General features: G+C 38.8%; 1 protein-coding gene across 1 annotated transcript in view; it reads right to left on the minus strand.

The window, feature by feature from the left end:
* Positions 1 to 21,843, minus strand: part of babam2 (BRISC and BRCA1 A complex member 2) — an 89,304-nt gene that overhangs the window by 21,279 nt on the left and 46,182 nt on the right. The window lies entirely within an intron of this gene.

Genomic DNA, 21,843 nt, shown 5'->3' on the forward strand with positions numbered 1-21,843 from the left:
AACACAATTTAAACCTCGTTTAAAAGTACGGACAAGTCTGCTTGAACCTTGGCTAAAAACTGTATGAGTAAATTAATTTGTCTAACTTTAAAGGTTCAGCTAAAAAAAACAAACAAACCTTTTAAATTTCCTCTTGCATTTTTGCATCCTGAAAACAGAAGTAATGTTCAAGTCAAAGCGGGACTTTTGATTGTACAGAATAACAGAACAGTCCTGAGAGTAAAGACTCTCTTTATTTCTACACTAATCCACTTATCACAGTGTTTCACTAGAGCTTGGACACTAACAAGGCAGAAAGTTTTCTCAGTACACTAGGGTCATGATCGGACTGTCTGTCTGACTCGAGTCTGAAACGCCGGCCTCCCAGGAACTCCTTTAATGTCCTAAACTTGTGGAAATGTCTTGGAGTGAGGTCAGGACTGTTCGATGGATGTAACAATAACTCCCAGCCGAGTTCCTGGAAAGTGCAAGTGGTGCAGTGGGCGGTATGAGTTCATTTCAGTTCAATAAAATTTTATTTGTATTCTGCTTTTAACAATCGACATTGTCGCAAAGCAGCTTTACACAATTAAAAGTATGAAATGTGAGTTCATGCAGAAAGAGAATGTATAAAGCATTTAATCAGGGTTATAATTTGATGGATGGATACTTATTGATCCTGAAGCAAATTCCAGATGTGGCATGAGACGGAAAAACTCTTATTAGAGAGTACAGGTTTTTATTTATTTATTTACTTATTTTCACAAACTCTTACTCAAGTGAAAAAGACTTGAATAAACCCACAAAAAGTGTAGAATAAAAACTAATTGGTAATGTAGAGCTTAAATGATTTAGGATAAACCAGCATTATGGATGCGATGTGTCTAAATCAGTCATCTAAAACACTGAATTTTAACCTTTGAAATAGTCATTTCAAGGTTGATGAAATCAACAGTTACTGTTCCAGTTTTCAGTTTTGCTTCTTTTCAACCATGAACGCTCAGCATTCAGACTTTACAAGTAAAAGTTTAATCACCATAAGCAACATGTCTTCAGTGCCCTTAACCCGGTCTGCTCCGAAATGTGAAGAAAATAATTTAACTTTGCAGTAAAATGTATATGTGACAAAATAAAGGCTTCATCTTAACTTACTATATATATGTAGTTTCCCACTATTTGTAGAATGTCTGTACAGTTTGGTAAGAGCCCTACGAATTACGACCTTTTTACCCCCTTGGTAAATTTGCCCTTGGTATGGAATTGCCCCATAAAAAAATAAGATATGTACACGAGTGATGATGGATTTGACCTGACACACTGAAGAACACACTGATGTAACACACCGTGTTGAATCATCCTGCGTAAGAAAGAAAAATCTTCGAGTCTGACAGCAAGTGTGTAAACGTGTGTAAAGGTAACGTGAATGAAATGTCAAGCACAAGCCTCGCTGCACATCTCTACTCCAACAGCAGGAGAGCGCGTGGAAGAGGAGCGTCCGCGGCCTGATGTGTCGCTTAATTAAATTAGTTCACTTCACTGCACCGGCGTGTTGTGTGTGTAGAGTAAAAGCTAGAACGCAGACAGAAACGTGGAAGATGGTGATTTTTTTTGTTTTTTTTTTGCAACAAATATTTGAGGATTTCTATTTTCATTAAGGTTATTAAAAAGTTGTAAGTTAAGTTCAAAGTAAAAATGAAGTGAATATCATATTCCCCAGGTGTTGAAAGGAAATCTGTCTCCATTGGCGAATCCTCTAAAAATAGCTGGCGGTGAGAAGCCTGGAACAAGAGCTGGACAGGAATTAGATTTCAAGTAGCAGACTAATGATCGATCATGTTTCTGTTCATAGCAGTGAGTCAAATCTTTGCTGGCGCTGTTGTACGAACGCCAACATCTTACAGCTGCACAACTATTTAGATGTCCACTTATATTCAGCAGGAAAAGTTTGCATCCTTATGAACGTTTTGCAAGTACGGGTCAGACAGGAAGTAAGCTCGCTTGAGACAGTAAATATTACTGAGAATCTTATTACCTAATTATGTAATTAACTAAATTAAAGTAGTAATTAAGTAAACTAGGTGTTCAAGATTCAACATATTTTTTTTTTTTTATTGAAACGATCTTTGATTTCTGATATTACCCACAATGCCGTCTGGTTCGTCTCTGATAGTAGCACCAGGTGAGATTAGCTTTAGGCTTGTCGTTATATTTAGAGCTGATAATCGGTTTGGCTTCTGTTTGGTCAAACGTTGAGAAAAACATCACAGTCGTCGCTATTACATTTGTAAATCTCACAGCTCATAAACCAACTGAACAGAGTCTCTGATGTAACACCGGACCAGGGTGCAGGCTCGAAATCTGGAATTGCACAATTTCTGGTCATTTTGGTGTTTGTAATGGGTTTCATGGTAGCGCATCCCTTAAAACATGAACCTATAGGCGATGTAGGAGTTTCTGATCAAAAGGTCGGCGGTTCGAGACCCAGCAGGGTCCTTAACCCTTTCTGCTCCAGGGGCGAGGTATGCTGCGCTCTGACCCCAGCTTCCTAACTGGGATATATATATATATATATATTTTTTTAAATCCACTGTACTGTAAAGGTACATGTGACAAAAAATTTCTTTTTTTTATAAATCTGCACAAATTCATACAAAAGCATATTAGAGGCACGTGTATTCAAATGCACGCTTAGCTACACTTAAGGCTGAATGCTTTATATATATATATATATATATATAAAGGTCACTTTTTAGGATCCACTTCTGTCCAGTCCACAGGCATTCTGACAAAGTACAAAAAGGACTAATGAGGAGTTCAGTGATGAGTAATGACTCATGTTTGAATTACTCGAGGACTGAGAGAAAAATACAAGAGAGAGAGAGAGAGAGAGAGAGAGAGAGAGAGAGAGAGAGAGAAAGACTACTGCATCCTCCTCCAAAATAATGCCACTTGTGCCTCTGTAAAGTCAGTTGTGCCCCTGACTGGGGTAAGACACCAGGAACACCACCACCATAACAACATGCAGACTTGACAGCTCTAGTATCTGAGTACTGTACACCAAAACTACACACCTTTTAAAATAAAAGACATTAAAAGCTGGAAGAAAAAAAGAAAAACAAAACACTAACACACAGATGGCCTCTACGTCTTCCGGTTTCTATGACATTTTTTCTAGGAAGGCTGAAAAATAATAAATAAAAAACATAATAGACGAGCTTAGAAAGTCAGTCAATTATTAAACTAGAAAGCATTTAGACTGCAGGCTGAACAAATGGACTTTAGTTGTTTGGGTGTAGAGCAGAGGTATAATAAAGAGCACATTAGGACCAGGGCGACCAATTAGTCATGTCAGGGAGCGCTCAAGGACGGAGACGGAGACGGAGGCGCATGGCCTTAATATTCAAGGTCCATGTATGTACGAGAGTGGGGAGATCTGGTGCAGATATTATAGGGACGGGAATCACCAGGCACCTCCTGATACCATGATATCATGACACCTCGGTGCCGAGTCCATTAACATGGTGATTCTGTATCCCGATTCAATAATTCATTTTCCCCCAATTTTGTTACAATTTTAAACCATTAAAAAGTTTAATTAATAATTAAATGTTCCATTAGTGTTTTTCACTTAAAAACCAAGCGCAGCATTTAAACACTACAAACTAATACATTCAAATACATTTAACTTCAAATTAAATTAAACACAAAGTTACACTCTCACTTAGCAGCGCGTATCTCTGTCATCCGCCATAATTATTATTTCTAAACAAAATTAGCAAACAATTCACCCTGAACACGCGAGATAAAAATGTGGGAATAGTTCAGAATGCGCCACCTGCAGGACTATAAAAAATAAAAACTATTAAATTTTACCGCCTCAAACATTTCAAAACTCTTAATTAGCGACTAATTAGCACTCACAGTGTTTGGAGACTGGTGTGAGTGTGTGTACTGAGTGGGTTTGAGACTACACAGAGTTTGGAAAAAAACAGATACAAAACACAAAACAATTGCGATTTCGTAACTAAATCGATTTTTTGGGCGGATATAACTACAGTCATTCTTATGTTTTCTTCTCTACGGCAGATCATTCACAGGGACTCACACAAAGAACACTCGAACTCCAGCTAGATAGTTGAAATCTCTAGCTTATTAAAAAAAAAGAAAAGAAAAAAAAAAAGCAGGGCTCGGGAGTGACGTGACTCAATCATTTTTGACCCTAAAATGGGTAGGAGATGGATATGACTAAATTAGGGAGAAAAATCAGGGATTTAAAAAAAACAAAACAAAAACAAAAACATTACATTTAGACATTTCGGAGACGCTCTTATCCGGAGAGTCCTTACGTTTCCGTCATTGGAAAGATCGTTACACTGGGTTACTAGGTTACTAAATAAGAAGAAAAACAGATAAAGAATAATCTCTGATATGGTGATGTGCTCTTTAACGAGACGTTTATGGAAAAGTTCTCCGGAACTCACTTTCAGTTTTCACAATAAGATGATAAGAGGGAATGTTATAAACATTACAATGTAAGTACAAAGGGCTAATCAAACTCTCTCATGATCTGAAGAAATATATGCTGTTTATTAATACATAAAAAAAGTCAAACTGGCAAACTGACTTAGTATAATTATCTCTTCTGGTAATTGTCTTTCTGGAGAACTATTCCTCAAAGTCAACATTAGAAATACAAAACGTCTGAATCTTGAATAAAGTTTTTTTGTCTTTCATGTTCAGTCCAGTCCCCGTACCTGAGCAGTTTCAAGCATTTAAGCATGAAAAAAACAAAAAACATCTACATAAAGTCCTGACCCAGTGAAAAACAGGTTCAGATGATGACAGATGATCGAAATGCTGATGCTAAATGATGATTGGACGAGAGGGGAAATGAGGTCGCTGCTGAAACTTTGCTGAAATTTTTTCGGGGGTTCAAAACTTTTGCACACAACTGTATGCTTTACTCCATACTTACTGTACAAACAATTACAGTTATTTAAACATTACATACAATAATCTATCTATCTATCTATCTATCTATCTATCTATCTATCTATCTATCTATCTATCTGTCTATTTTATATAAGGTACTAATTATGTGACAAAAAAAGTTTATAAAAGCCTTTAAAATATATTTTGTTATATTTTTTTAATATCGACACTATTAGATGTAATGCCAATATTGTTTTATTCTATTTAAAAAATTTACCATTTAAAACTTAAATAACTGAGTACATTTTAATTAATACTAAAGCAACAACAAAAAAAAGTAGATTCTCTCCACAATGTTTTATTTCCCCCACAAATTTCTGCCTTTATATTTACAGGACTTGCCTCAACTTGTCAATATTTTTAAAAAAAAGAAATTCTTTAAAACTCTGCCTACAAAAATGATGATGACAAGTGATGGAATGAAATTCCCATGTGACAGGATAACAAACGCTGACTGTTTTGGCAGCCGCCCAGGCTTTACTCACCTTACAGAAAAGCGAGATGATGCAAAACCAGGTGTCAGGACGGATGGGGAAGCCTGCTGCCTCGTACCATAGTGACTGTTATTAACGATAACGCGTGGACACACATCACCAAAAATGGACGTGAGCGCTAGCTGGACAGTTTCCCGGGTCTTATAAAACCCTTCTATTAATCGGAAGCCTCTATTTGGGGGAAAAAACATGAAACAAAACAAATCAGTCACTGGATGTTTGTAGTACGACATAAAACGAGAGGAATCTAATCGAACCGAATGTCTGTGTGATGAGTCACATGGACGCTGAATGACTTTCACGAACGGCACGAGGATAAAAAGCAGAATTCAGACGCACAGTCACCCGAAAGACAAACACACAACACCGCGGAACCGTGCGGCCCAAATTAGTCATGCAGGCATTTCTATGAACTCAGGCGTGGTTTACAAAAGCATAACATGCACACACACACACACCGTGCCAGCAGCATCATTGCCTGGACAAGGCTGATGAAACACCTGTTAGTGACTCACTTAGGACAGGCAACAGCTGCTTGATATGCAATAATGGGTAGTGTGTGTATGTGGGGGGTGGGGGATGAAACAACAACAACAAAACACGCAAAAACAGACAAAGCTAGAGACACAGAGATTAAAAAAGCAAAAAAAAAAAAAAAGCAAAGATAAACCCTCGGCATCTCGACGAGGTGACTTTGACCCTGCAGTGGTTGTTAGTGTCACGCCGGCTGATTACAGAATTTGCGTGGGAACAATCTTCAATAAATAATGTATGGGAAAAAAAACAAAGTTAACTGGGTGGTGGTTCTGCAGGCAGGAGTTCCTCGTTAATCAGGAAAGGTCAGAGAAGAACAGGCAGACCAGTAGGAAGACTGCAGGAACTAGAATTTTAGAACTAGAACTATAAAAAAAGAACTATAATTTTGCAGGAAATTTGCTCCGGAATACGGGGAATTTTCGGCATATGAACGAACCGAGCCGAAAAACGGATGCCAAAAGTTGTGCATAAGTTCGGGAGCTGTTCGAAACTTGTTTGCATCAGTGGAAAGCCAAGTGAAATGAGTTTACCATTTTGTTGTGCAAGATTTAATGAAGGTGTAGTACCCACACCAAAAAATAAAAAAGTTATCAAGGACGATATCAAGAAGAAAAGGGAGGCGCTTTCAGTTTGGTTTTTAAAGCAGTCTGTTCCGAGAGGAATCATAAATTAGGGTTAAGTGAGGTTTAATGTCTATTTATTTCATATTTTACTTTATTTACATGCCCTTTCTAAATGTTTTAATTGTTTTTATATGCAAAAATATGATTATAGTGTTGGAAATTGGTAATATTACTAATATTTTGGTTGGTTGGAACGGATTATCTGCATTTACATTATTCCATATGGGACGATGTGTCTCACAATACGACATATTACATCCGGGACAGATTACACCCGTGTGCCGAGGTTTCGCCGTCTGCTCCAAATAAGGCTGCCAACCCTGCCAAAGCCGAGCCTTTTCGTTCACCATGGCACTCACTTACTTACTGTCCTCCATCTCTACCCAATAATGCATCCCTGCTCTGATGTTTACTGTACGTTCCTAATAAACTGACCAATCAGAACACAAACTGTGAAATAAAAAAAATTCATGAGAGAGAGTTACCAGATAAGAGAAAGATAAACAAGGCTGTATCTGTTAATCGATCGGTCGCCGAGGGGGTAAAGTACTCACACACACACACACACACACACACACACACACACACAAAACCCATATTGAGCAACCCTAAAATCTCCCCTGAATACAAACAGGGATTAAGACATAAAGGATTTTCAGAAAGACGCCTGAACTGGATGTTGGTTAAACCCCATGTACACATCTTATGCAATAGTCCTCAGGTACACACGAAACAGTAAATACACAAACAGGTACGGCCACTGAACAACACACACACTCCTCACACTCAACACATTTAATGACACATCGCTCGGCTTTGCACTCTCTCGCTCTCTTTCTGTGTGTGTTTGTGTGTGTGTTAATCCCAGCTAAGCTCACCGTTGAGTGTTACGATACCATGTGAGTGTCATGGCTTAGTGCTCTGTGTGTGTGTGTGTGTGTGTGTGTGTGTTTCCACCAGCGATGCGATGATCTACTGCTAATGGAGGCTAAAGAATATAAAAAGAGAGATGGTGTAGGAGTGTATTCAAAACACAGTGACTCAACCTGAGTGTGTATAAACTGAGCCGTTCCGAGGCCGGACCGTGCGAACTGATTTAGTTCAGTTAAAACACACACACACACAGGAAAAGATCATCATGAGAGTCATGAGAATATGTGAGGAATAATTCGCCTTCTAACTCATTAATTACAGGGTTACAATTAGCTCGTGTAACAGCAGGTAATTCACACTATAATAAACCAGGTGAAGTGTAAAGTGTGTTCCTGGAGAGGGAAAGCCATAACCACTGCAGGAAATACTGAGAGGGGTAAATAATATTATTTATAACAATAATAAAGTGGCTGGATGTTATAAAATTGTATTTTTTTCCAATTACAACAGATTGTTTATTCTTTCATTTCTCTTATACAATCGCAATTTTCCCCACGTTATGTTATTAATAAGCTCCTGTTATCACTTACAGAACGTTATAGCAGTTGTTCCCTTTTCCAGCCTCCTTTTTCTTTCCCTCTCTTTAACCTAACAGTTAATAAGCCCGAAATAAACGCAGCTTGTTCCTAAGAAAGAGCAAAAAAACCCCAACAACTTCCTTTGCCAGAAATCTCACAGCCATGACTGTCACACAGCTCTAAAACTGGAGACTCCTTCCACATACAGTCTACTGCAGGAAATGAGTGTCTTCGCTTTTGACAAAACTCCTCCATATCAACAATTACACAATAACAAAATGAGAGAGAAAAAAAAGTGGCACGTCTGTCATGCACGTCTTAGTGATTTAGAGAACAGTGTTCTAGAAAGTTCTAGTGTTATAGAACATTAATTAATACTGCAGGTGGCTTTGATGACTTGGAGATGGGGGGGTGGGGGGGGTGGGGACGATTTATTTACATATTGCGATTCTTCAGTGTGGCAATTCATGTTTCACCACACTGAATCTATTTAAGGTTTCTTCTTATTTATTTATTTATTTATTTATTTATTGATATGTTTGAATTTAAAGTGGGAGAATAAAAAAAAATGGCTAAGCTGAAATATTTCCTACGTTTGTTCAGAATTGCAACAAAATCTAAACCGTATTGTATCGTGATACTGACATAACCGCAATACAAATCGAATCAGCACCTGGGTATCGTGATAATATCGTATTATCTGGTCCCTGGTGGACTGTGGCCTCGCACCTCCAGGGTTATGGGTTCCAATCTCACCTCAGATCTCTGTTTGTGTGTGTGGAGTTTGCATCTTCTCCATGTGCTTTACAGCTTTTCTCGGGTTTCCTCCTACAGTCCAAAGTCATGCATTCTTCCCTGATTAGTGGTGGTTGTGAATAATTTTTTTGTGCTTGTGCCATGTGATAAGGTTTGCATCCCAACGCAGGGTGTACCCCCCCCCCCCCAATCCCCCCGGACCCCTGTGATAGACTCCAGGCCACTATGACCTTGTACAGAATGATGATCTTCGTTTTCAGTATATATATTTTTTTATTCTGTGCCACCTTCACAGAAAGTCAATGTTTTGTTTTTTTCAGTCATGTTTGATTAAACTTTCACTTCTTCAATTCAATGTTTATCTGCAGAGGTACGATTGAGTGCTACTGCAGTTAGTGTTAAAACAGTCATCGGATTACTGAGAACTAACTCAAAGTGAGCTGCATCTCAACCCCTCTGAACATCTTTCAGAATGAACTGGAACGTCGACTGCACCCTGGACCTCCTCGCTGACGCTCTTGCTCTTGGCTGAATGAGCAGAAACTAACACAGATCCAGAATCAGGTAGAAAGCATTTTTTACATTAATTATAATTTTTTTTTTAGAAGATTGCAGGTTATTATACAGCGAAAGGGATCTTTATGAAATGCACAGGTGTCCACAAACTTTTGGATACCACATCACACATATGATTCTGATCGAAAAAGTTTCTCATAATGAATTAATTTTCATAATTAATGATCTGATAATTAACGAGGCCTTTTCAAGAGAAGTTTCCTGGACATGATCAAGAACAACACCAAAAAAACAACAACAACCGAACAATAAAAACCTTTCAGTGCTTTGAAGCTTGATCAGGTTCTTCCAAGTAACAATTAAATCTGCGCAATAACGTAAAAGCGAAGGAAAAGGGAGCAGGAAATAGATTAGGTTTATAAGGAAGTGCTCAGAAAGTCACATGGATGTGATTCCACAGAAGTATGAGGAAACAGGCTTCTGTGGAACGGAGAGCGAACTGGGAGGGGTCAGGGCTACCGTACAAAAGAATCCAAATTTGTTTTTATTATTTATTTTACTTTTTTCAGGGAAGTTGCTTCACAGGTCCAGGCTATGATAAACGACGTCATCGGTGGAGATCGGGGAAGTGCTGTGTAACCAATTTGTCTTGAGAGAAGCTTTCTAAATAGGCTTTCACTCAAACTGTACGGCACTTGTGGCTTTCAGAAAGGTACTCTGAGTGCAGCCTGGGGGTCTGTAGAGTACACACACACACACACACACACACACACACACACACACACACACACACACATCCATCATACAGACCTGATTGTTTGGTGATGCTGCAGAGTTCAAACCACTTCTGGTCTTTCATTGACTCTTCCATCCTGGTTCTCAGAAACAAATTCACAACTGGACAAAAAGCCTCCAGATGTAGCACTGATATTAGCGCGTTGTTTCAGGGGAATGGCATGTACCTCGGCAACAATTCTAAATCTTATTTGATCAAAGGGTTCAGGGAAAAAAAAAATAAATATATATATATATATATATATATATATATATATATATATATATATATATATATATATATATATATATATAAAGGATCTTATTTTTGGGGTAAAGTATCCCAGCCTTTTAGAGAAGAAAAATTCTTTGTTGGTTGTACTGTGCACTTTAAAAGCTTTTTGCTTGCACAGTACAACCCTAACCCTCTATCGCTCTCAAATTATATCGAAATCTGCACTTATTCCCAAACCTTTCACTCATGTTTCTTACTTTTTGGACTACCTGTGGCTCCTGCCTGTCACTCAGCCTTCTTTCTTGCTTATACTGTGTATATATATAAAACTACATCAGGAATAACATTGAACCCTTAACATATTAACCCCAATATAGCATGGGTTTCCCTTTTGTGCTCCGACCCCTCGAGGCATGTCTCTACAAGACCTCTGAAGGTGTTCTGCGGTTTCTGGCACCAGCAGGTTAGTAGTAGTAGATCCTTTAAGTGCTATAAAGCTGCAAGGTGGGGCCTGTACGGATCAGACTTGTTTGTCCGGTGTTCTGCCAAATTGTACTTGTCAAAAAACGCTACCATGGCGTGCACTGATTCAGTAGCAGGGTTTGATAGCGATTTGTGCTACCCTATTGAAATAATGCTAACTCTTAAATAAATGTAAATGTACTATATCGCTTAGCAGAGCATTTAAAAAAAAGAATATTTTATTATAAAGCAGATGTGCCCGAGATCTGTTGAATTTTGGAATGAACTAAAAAAATTTCGTCCTGCCGTGAAGTGCGTGGAATGAAGGTGTGAGATTGTGTTTATTGAACAGATTTCAATTGCACACTCATAAAGAGTTAAAAAAAATGTACAGCACCATCTGTTGAATTTTGAGATTTCTCAAGGTCGATTTTTTTTTATGATATAAGGGTGTTTTTTATTTAAATTTCACGTTAGCATATCTTCTTTTCCTGTGGGTCGATTGCAATGAAACAAAGCCTAAATGTTACCTCAAGCTCGGCCAAATACGCCTGTGAAAACCCCATTAAAATTCATTCGGTAGTTTTTACGTGATATGTGCACAAACAAACAGACAGACAAAAAGAACAGACAAAAATCTCGATGTGTTCTGCTACTCATCTTGCGTTCCCCCGGACATGTATAGCCATGCCCACTTTACAGTATGTACAGATATTTATGCATACTTCAGGGATAGTAACGTGTCTACTGGTTATAAAAAATTTTTACATGCTTTTTGTCCTGTGTTTTATTTTCAGCCTTTTGTACTAACTTTGTGTCACATTTCTATTCCGTACTCTATTTGATTTGATTTCAATCAATGTTTATTTCTGTTGATTTTCACTTATTCTCTTATTATTAATGTTTTAAAGCACTTGGGTCAACCATGTGGTTGTTATTTAATGTGCTACTGTACACAAATAAATGTGACTTAACTTGACTTGACTCTGATAGACAAACATCCTCTTCAAATAATGCTCCCAGTACATAACCAACGACGTGAATGAAACGATTCCCAGGCTTGCTCGTGTGCTAAGTAATGAAGAATGCTACGTAGCTTGGATTGCAAGAACACCGGATCATGCTGGATCGGATTGAGGTCTGGGGAATTCGGAGGTCGGATCAACAACTTTAAACTGTTTGTCAACATAAATCTTTTTCTGAAATTTTCTTCGTCATTGATGAGCCTTGTGTGTCCAGGATTGTGACACCAGTTTACTGGTGTATACTGGTGTAAGTGTTATGGCCGATCGGTGTGTACAGTATATGCATAAACTGGTTTCTATCCACTCCCAGTACAGTACAGGACTGCATGTGAATTACTATAACAGCACTGTCAAGGCAGCCTGGCAACATCATGACATCATTACCAGTTGAGCTTGAAGAACTCCATAAGATCACCACCGATTGAAAAAAACACCTTTACTGGGTTTTACTCAAAATCTCATCGTTTTGAGGATTAAATAATGTTTGAGTAAAAAAAAAATAATAATAAAAAAAAAAAAAACCTCTTTTATCCTTGGGTCAATTTGACCCCAGCAATTTCAACCTCCAGAAAATGATCATAATAAAAATTGTTACCCAAGTTTCTGTATAAAAGTCACTGAATATAAAGCAAAAAAAAAATATTTCAATTATTTATTTTACAACGTTGAATGAGGTCAAATTTAACCCAAAGATAATAGGAGGGTTAAAGTGACTCTCGGATAATCTTTAAAAAAAAAAATTCTAGACTCAAACTAAAAATCAAGAGTCTATATATATATATATATATATATATATATATATATATATAGACTTTTTAAGATTTTTAAAAATTGTCCCATGAAAAACTTCCTTAAGTAAGCAAAACAATGTATATATATATATATATATATAAAAAAAAAAAAGTCTTCCCGAACCGTCCGTATCGTTGTGTTCATGGCTAATGCTTAGCTACAAAGCTAACTAGCTTCTAACACCAGGCTGAATCCCAAATCACTCTCTAACCCCTTGATCAAGGGCACTAACTTGGTGTGTGGAACAAGGGATTGTACAGAGTGCACTAGCTTTTCATTTAATTCATTATTTGGGATTCGACCCCAGAACCTAGAACTTAACTGAGCTGATGATCTAAAGTGTAATAAGTGGAAATATAAAGTCAATCTGTGTGAGTTTCTCAGGACTGTCCATGGTTGATTTCCCTCACCTTTTTGGCTACGAAGAATAAGAACCATCTTAACGCTACTTCCAGCACAACATCACTCCCTCTCGTGCTTAATTATTGTCTCCTCACGTATAACGAGTGCCGTTACATCTAATAATTATCATTATTATAATAATTGCTGAGGTGATCCTGCGGATCAGTTACTCCGAGACAGGATCTGAAGCGGAACAGAAAAACCGACTCTGTTCGCTGTTGTTGCCGTGGTGATGATCACTCGGCCTACACGCGTCATGCCTCACGTCTCCGTGAAGACACTGGGGTGGATGCTCGCGGGCGTGACCTTTCTGCCACGGCGTCCGTCACTGTCATCGCTGTTTAGCGCTAGCGTGCTGCGCCTGGCGGTGTTCCACCAGCCGCTGGTCAGAGTACCGTGACCTTTACTGCTACGCCAGTACTCTCAACAGTCAGGACGAGGCCGAGAGATCACTTCATCTTTCTATACTCGAAGATGAGCAAACTGAAGATATAATACACAACGTCTCGAGGAGCGATCCATCTTAAGCTCTTTATAAAAAGGTGGAGCTTTCCTACGTGAAGGATCTTTTACTTTCTAAATACCAGCTTGTGCCACGGAAAAACAATAAGCACATTGTCCCGGCCCTAGAGCTTTCCCTGGCATTAAGCGCTTGCCTTCGTAACCACAAGGCGCGGCTCGCGACTGTCACCACGAAAACTTGTATTTACTGAAGATAATTCATGTGCTTTATAAGCTTCTACACATGAGGTCGCCTATTATACAAGGGCTATAAATCACACGCTGGAGCTTTAACTCTTTATGCTAGATTTTGCTAAACTGTTAAATTGCTTTATTACTTTAAAAGTCTGTACTTTCTGCTCTATTTAACTAACTAACTAACTAATCAATTACAGATATGCTGCATTCCTCCTGACCTGCAGCCGATTAATTCCTAGCAGAAACGTCACTCGACTTTCACACAAATGCCGGAAAACTGAAAGAGGGAGGAACAGGCTTCCTTGGTAATCTGTAACATGATGCAACACGTCTCTCTCTCTCTCTTTCTCTCTCTTTCTCTCTCTCCGGGTGACGCAACACTAGGGCTGGGTCCCACATTGCAGCTCTTCTACTATACAACCAGCATGTTGCTAAAATTATATTCAATCATATATTTAAAACTCGAAATCTCTCAGGAATCTCAATAACTCCATGCGGAAAAGTGTTAGAGAGTGTCTCCGAAATAAGTTTTGAGCTGAATTAAGAGAAGAAAAGTTATTGCTTGTTGATACACTCACCAGTCCGGTCCGGACCATTAACATGTCAGTCACAGTGAGATAAAAAAAAATAAATAAATAAAAATTCATTCTCCTGGTTCTAGCGGACGAGAGGGGGATGTACTGTATATTAAACTTTGGAGGATGTATATTAAACAACACTTGGCTAAAAGTCAGAGTAACGGGTACACATGCAACCCCAGACGTCTGCAGACAAACGTGTACAAACGTATCTGAGTGCATTTCTTTTAGTCACATTTCTACCAATTAATGCTGCGACTGTTTTTGGCCGTCGGGGTATTATAACACCGTACACCTTGAGTTTAACGGACTCAATGTTTGACGTCTTCGCACAAAAAGGAAGCGACGTTAACGTTATTAACAACCTCCTGTGTACTGTAAAACAGTCCTCGATTCACAATTCTGGCTTTTCCAGTGTAACGGCTTCACGCTCTTCACTTCGCTCAGATCCTCAGATTTCCCCTCCGTCGTGTTGTTTGGATAAAAGACAGTGTGTCCTTGTGTACATGTACATACACATGCCCTTTGTTTAGTTTAGTTTTTTCCTTCTTTGCACCGTTATCAACAGATGCAGATGAGCGAAGAGAGGGAAAAAAGACAGACGAGATGAGAAGAGAAGCGGAGGAGAGATCGGAAAAGCTGCGAGCCCGTTCCTATAATTAAGTGTGATAATGACAACTTTGAAGGTCGACCCCCCTTCCCCCCCCACTCTGTTCGAAAATAAATGTCAGATAGGCGCGCTAAATGGCTTTCGGGTGCAGCGCCGGGGTTCAGCGAGTCGCGCGGCCCGGGCAAATCAGGGGCATGTGAGCACGCTGCGGATGCCACGATGGCATTTAAAAAAAAAACAACAACAACAAATAAAAAAAATACATGAATTTCTTTTTTTAAATGTAAAAAATAATCTGTTCAGCCTCTAAATCTGATGCACGTGTACGAAACAGGAGTTTACATCCGAGCAGAAAGAGCGGTGTGCCCAAGTCCATTACTGGAGCCTGACCTTTCGCGACAAACACCCCGCCCGCGCCGGTACGACCGCGACTTGTGCTCGAACCTAATTAATGTGAGCTTGCCACTTAGAAGCTGTGCAGCAAGTAATTACGACTAAATAAAGCGCACAGGCCCGATGATCCCTGGATGACCTTAACGGGGAGAAAAAAAAAATTGATGAGGCCTCTTTCCTTCTTTGCTTCTTGCTTTCGCATGCGAGAAGCAGCTGCGAGAGTTTATAAGTCTTGTGGTCAACAAAGACACGGCTACCTTCTGTGTCGGGCTTCCACTGTGTGAGTGTACCGTTCGTCAAACCTCATCCGAACTACTTCAAACGCGCTGCCACCCACGTTCACGGCAGGTGCTTCGGGGTGGAGGCTGGCAGGACCCGAAACTGCAGCTGGGGGGCAAAAAATAATAATAAAAACACCACCACCAACAAAAAAAAAGCGGACAGGCCTTTATTTGCTGATGCAGCCCTTTGTAGAGATAATACTCTGTTTACACGCCATGGTCTAAATGCATGCTGTATGTCTACGCTGTCCTGAGGGCAAGAGTGTAAACACGTGCGTACGTCTGCATGCGTGCATGTGTGTGTATGTGTGTGTGTGTGTATATGAGCCTGCTGAAACACACAGAATTAAACAGCCAGGTTGCTTTTTGATGTAACGCGACGCGGTCGTGTCCGTGCACCCCGTCTCCATCCAGATGTTCAGATAGTGCTTTCCATATGACATCGTCTACAGAGAGATCCATCTAATGAGAGTCACATGCGGATGGACGTGCACTATATAATCATCCGCCTCTAAGTGATTAACGAGCTGTACGGTACAAGGTGTAGAAGCCGTTCTGCAGCTTCTAATTATAAAACTATTCACTTATAATGAATAGTTATAATATATTTTTTGGGGGGGAAGGGGAAAGTACATGGACCATAAATCTACACAAGCATAATCAATCTTTAAACATAAAAAAAAAATAAGTAAAATATTTGAAGTAATCTGTAACAGGGAGTGTGTGATGGGTGTGGACTGGAGGCTTTGTAAGGAGAACATTCCCTTCTTTGACACTTGATTACTGGAACCGCGGTTGCACTAATAATGCTTGGCAGGAATCCATCCATGGAATAAATACTCGTAAAACCCCAGGTTCAATCTGAATACGATGGGAAACGATAACTTTTCTGGGTGCTACAGCAAGCGAACAAGCTTGAAGAATGTACCAGATGTGTACGAGTCGCTTGGACACTAGCTACATGCTGATTCTAACCGATCCCCTACATATTATATAATTTTACAGGTACAAATGGTCGAGTGTGATGGGAACAAGTATTTCATCCAAGACACTAGTGATGGGAAGTTTCAGTCATTTTAGTGACTCGGTTCTTTGAATCTCGTTTATCAAAATGAACGAATCTTTTTTTGGGTCATTTAGTTCATTTCGTCCTATTAAGTAGAAATAAAATAAAAATTTCAATAAACAGACCCCCAACACGTCTACATATTTTGTCTATAGTTCCAGTAATGTAAATATTACAATGCAGCTAAAAACATATTATAATGAGTATGCTCTCATTATAATATGCAGAATGAGTAGCTCATCTCTCATATCTTCTAGTCCGAGTCGTTCGTTCTTTAGAATCTATTGCACGGCATAGCGTCTATGGGAGTCACATGACAAAAGAATGAACGACTCAGACCAGAAGTTAAACTGACTAAAGGTTCCTACCCATTTCTGTTTCCTGAACATAATCTATGGAGGTTTTGAGATGATTTGCACATGCACGCCCGGGAGAGAATGAACGAAAAACTCTGAGATACTCGTTCTTCTGAGTTATGTTAAAGATTCGATCAGAAAGAATGGATCGTTAATGAACGACCCATCACTACAAGACACATAAATCCAGCAAACTGCACCTTTTCCCGAACTGCAGCTCACTCGGGGTGCCGTAACGCACTTGTAGGAAATCACTATCCTTCCCTTCTGCTAAAACGAGCGTACGGTCAGTACTGATTGCCAAGTGTCACTGACTTGAAAGAGCAAGTGAATACGGCGTCCCGCTAGATTCGAGCCGTGGATCGTGGGTAAACTGTCCATTCAGTTCGATTTGATTTTCAGATATGATTTTAAGTTCGATTTGATTGTCAAGAAGTTTTTTTTTCCAGGTATTGAAGTATTAAAACTATTAGAAGTATCCTGCATGCATTGAAATATACTGATTGTTTAAACGTCATGTTTCATTACAATCTGGAGCTGATGTGTTCACAGTATGTCGCGGGTTCTGCAACGAATGCTCGCAAAATCCAAAGAGAAGTGAGAAATAATCTTGCAAAATGCAAGTATTTGCCAAAGATGGGAGCAAGTTTTAAAGTTCTATAAAAAGCTGTATATACACTATTGCAGGGTGTCGCGATGTGTAAAAAAACGTTTAATATTTTCCCAGTGATGATGACAATGTGCCATTGAATTGTGATTTTTATTCTATGTAACGGACTGGTCTTTCTCCCGCCTCTTCCTACAAGCCTAGAGGAACTGAGGTGCTGGACAACGTTACGATACTTTAAGATGCGCTACGGAGTGTTTGGGAGGAGCTGGACTTCTGACATGACGTGTGTCATCTATATCCGTTTGAAGATGTTGTTGTTGGAATTTTGATGAATCAATTTTTCAACAATATATCTTTTATTTTTCGTAGTATCTCATATTCATATATTTAAATTATGTCAAATATTTTGGGACACCCTGTATATTAGTTTTTTTTCTACTGATTTTCTCCCTAATTGAATAATTTCCGATTCCTTCTTAGGGCACTTTATCATCAAGGCCGAGGGAGTGTGAGAATGTCATCCCAAATAGGGACGGATGTAACATCACCTGGAAATATAATGTTATTAATATTAATATACTATATATATATTTTTTTAAATTTAGACCGTTTTAAGTTTGTGCATTTATCTGAATAATTTAAAAAGTCAGAATCGATTCTATCAATTAAACTGTATAACTCATCAAATAGCACCACTTTTTTTCCCTAGACTTCATAATGGCAGTAACATCATAAATTTTTAACCTCTCGTCCCCTAATGACCGAACAAATGCCTTTTTTTGTTGTTGTTGTTGTTGATCTAATCAGGAGTTTTGTTTAGCATTTTTATGAAAATCTTATCCTGTTCTAGTGTGTGCCAAGAATTTTATAATTTTATAAGCAATATAATATAATGACCAAATTATTTATGCTGATTGTATGCAGTTTGATGAAGCCACACCGTATTTCTAATGTACGACATTATTGTATTTTCATGGTGTACGATTAGAAGCGACTTCATGACTTCTTGTTCGAATTTGCCTCCGCCTCCTTCTTCTCCTATTAGGATGCTGTCGTAATATTAGTGGTTTTGCGGGTACACCCACCAGCTTGCATGGTTTTGCAACAACTGACGCTGTCTTGCGACACACACCGGATGCGTTGGGGCAGATTCAGCAGATTTCTCTCTACACACTTCTCTGTACTGCGTGTACACTCGAGTACCGTATTAAACTAACTGCTTCATTTAGGCGAGACTGGGTCATTCAGAGACAACCGTTCTTCATTCAGCATAATACAGACCGGACAACACGAACACAAAAAACTGGAGACTGCAGTGTTCGGGGGTTTAAATGATGATTAATTTCCAATACGTTCATGTCTCATGTGGCGTTTTATTCTTTTTAATCCACAGCAATTGCAATGTTAAGAATTTGACCTGGCATACGTTTAATATTTAACGTTGTGAAACATTTATTAATTCCTGTCATTACATGTGCATGAAACGCTACAGTCGTTCCCTTCCATGTTGTTATGTTCCCGAGAAACCAGAAAGTGCCAAAAAGGAAAACTTTTTTGGATAATTGTTAAATAATAATCTCCTTTATAGACATGATTAGAACTGGGCAACTGAATCAATATCATCATCATTATTATTATTATTATTATTATTATTATTATTAAATCGATAATTTTTCAGTCAATTAATTGAATCATTGGAACATTGTTTGATTCAGAATCGATTCACACTTTTGAAAAATTATTTCAGTAAAATCACAAACATTTAAATGGACCAAAATTGACAAATTCCTCAAAAATACATTATCCCAGAGCTTTTGCACAAAATGTAAACTGATTCCAACTTCAGCAAATACTCGTGTTTTGTAAGAGTATCGCTTCTTCTTCTTTTGAGTTTATAAGCAGTTGGTGAAATACCGCCACCTACTGGGCCGGAGTGTGATCCAAAGATGATCGCTTTATAAGGGACAGGACGTTTACACAATCGACACCAAGAGTTACACAGTGTTTAACTTTAATCAGTGGTTATTAGATAATTAGTAGTTTTTGATCTGCCAAAATCTAGCAGCTTGAAGCAAACCAGACCGCAAACATGTGCTATTGAAAATCGCAAATCAATTCAAATCAATCAATCAACCTAGGACTCGTATGATGATTGATCGATGATTGATGATTTATTAAAACACTGTATTAAACTTTGACTTGTGACTCTACCTTAACCACTAATGTTGGACCTTTCACTACGAGGCGTGTTAATTACATCAAAAATAATTATCTGTTCAAATGAGCCATCATGTGGTACATTTCACTTTCAATTCCAGATTATAATCTAATGCGTGTTTTTGTTATAATTTACCGCTCCGCTTTATTACTCAACAGACCTTACTGTGTACAAGAAGCAGGATGAGGTGGACCAGTATTTTTCCACTAAATAACTTCTGCACCAGCAGTCTTATCCACTAGAGAAAGCCAACCGATGCCTTTTGACGCCTTTTTTCGTGGAATATGACATTTTATTTTGACCCTAAGGGGCAGGTTGTATAATCTGGCACACTAAACAGCTGCATAATTGTTCATCAGAGCGACAGTCTCAGCCGGTCTATTTAGCGCCTCATCGCTGCAGTACAAATCCTCTAAACCATCAATTATCTTCTGAGAGATTTTTCCTTTTTTTTTTAAACAGCATTATAAAACGCTCTCGTGTACAAAATGTATATCAACGACTTCTATAATCCCGTTATAATTTGAACGGCAACTTTCTCTTTCTTTAAATTCACATCTGATAAAGACAGAGAGAGAGAGAGAGAGAGAGAGAGAGAGAGAGGAGTTGCGCTGAGAGAGTGCAGTAAGGTGAAAGACACAGATCTTTGCCGAGGGAACGTGCAATTACTTTATACCTCTTAAGATTCCTGAGCCCTTAGTAAGTGTTTACTGTTACAGGGCACAATCAGGCTGCAAATTACAACTACTGGCAAGAGCATCAAATGCTACGCAGTCACGCACAGGGCAGGGACGAGTCGGTCGGTTAACCCGGCCGAGAGCGATACGCCGCTGTGTGTTCCGTAGGCCCGAAACAACCTGCAGCGCACTCGAGAGAGAGGGTTCACACCAACACAAACCTTCCCTTTCCTGTTAAGGACACGGAGAACTGCTGCGTATGCATCAGGAGACTGTAATCATCCTTCAGCTCTGTTATAAAAGACGAGCATGGTTTGCATCATTATTATATTTTTTTTCTTTTTTCTTTAAATGCTTCAGAATGATTCATGAGATTATTTGCAGCGAGGCCTAGTTTATCAAAGTGTTAATTCTGCATAAATGCCAGTGAGTCATTTACGGCCTTAGAAAAGCAATTAGTTATATACTCCCGATAATCTCTTTACCCGATGAAGAACTTGTATAGCACTTTTTTATAACAAAAAAAAGAAATAATAATAATAATAATAATGATATAGTAATTAACTTTTACGTCATCTGTAGTGACAGTGTTGTTAATCTGATTGTTTTTAATACTGAAAATCATCACAGATTTGTTACTGATGCAATTACCAGGAATGTTCGGGTCAAACCGGGACTTTTGTTTGTACAGAATAACAGTAAAAACTCCCTTTATTTCTCTATATAAACCCCTAATACACTGATGCACTTATCACAGTGTATTACTAGTGCTTGGACACCATCAAGGTAGAAAGTTTACTCAGTCTGCCGGAGATCAGAAGATCTAAAAACACCGGCCTTCCAGGAACTCCTTTAATGGCCCAAGCAAGTGGAAATGGAAACTCCCAGACGAGTTCATGTAACATGCAAGTGGTGTCGGTGAACGGTCGTGTGTACTTTCTTCCAAAAGTTGGCGACGTCGCTTTTCAAGGATCAGGCGTTCCACTCGCTGAATGTTCACGATTTTCACGTCTGTAGCGAGTTCCGAACCTCATACTGTACGAAACTATTGCATCTGGATCAGTACCATGACATGTCATGTAAGTCCAAACTAGTCTAGTGTGATAAAACCATCAAGCCATGAAAATGTGTACTGAACTGACACTAATGTTGCCTTTTAGTTTCAAATAACCGCGAGCGAAATCACTGACTACACCTTCAACTAGAACTTGAATGTATTGGGAGCAGTGCCGATGGGTGTGTGTGACGAGATATTAAAGACGCACAGACTTACAGCAAACACACCACTTGTACATGTATTGTTACATACTGAAGCTG

This window comes from Clarias gariepinus, chromosome 13 (assembly GCF_024256425.1).
Source record: "Clarias gariepinus isolate MV-2021 ecotype Netherlands chromosome 13, CGAR_prim_01v2, whole genome shotgun sequence".
NCBI classification, from domain to species: Eukaryota; Metazoa; Chordata; class Actinopteri; order Siluriformes; family Clariidae; genus Clarias; species Clarias gariepinus.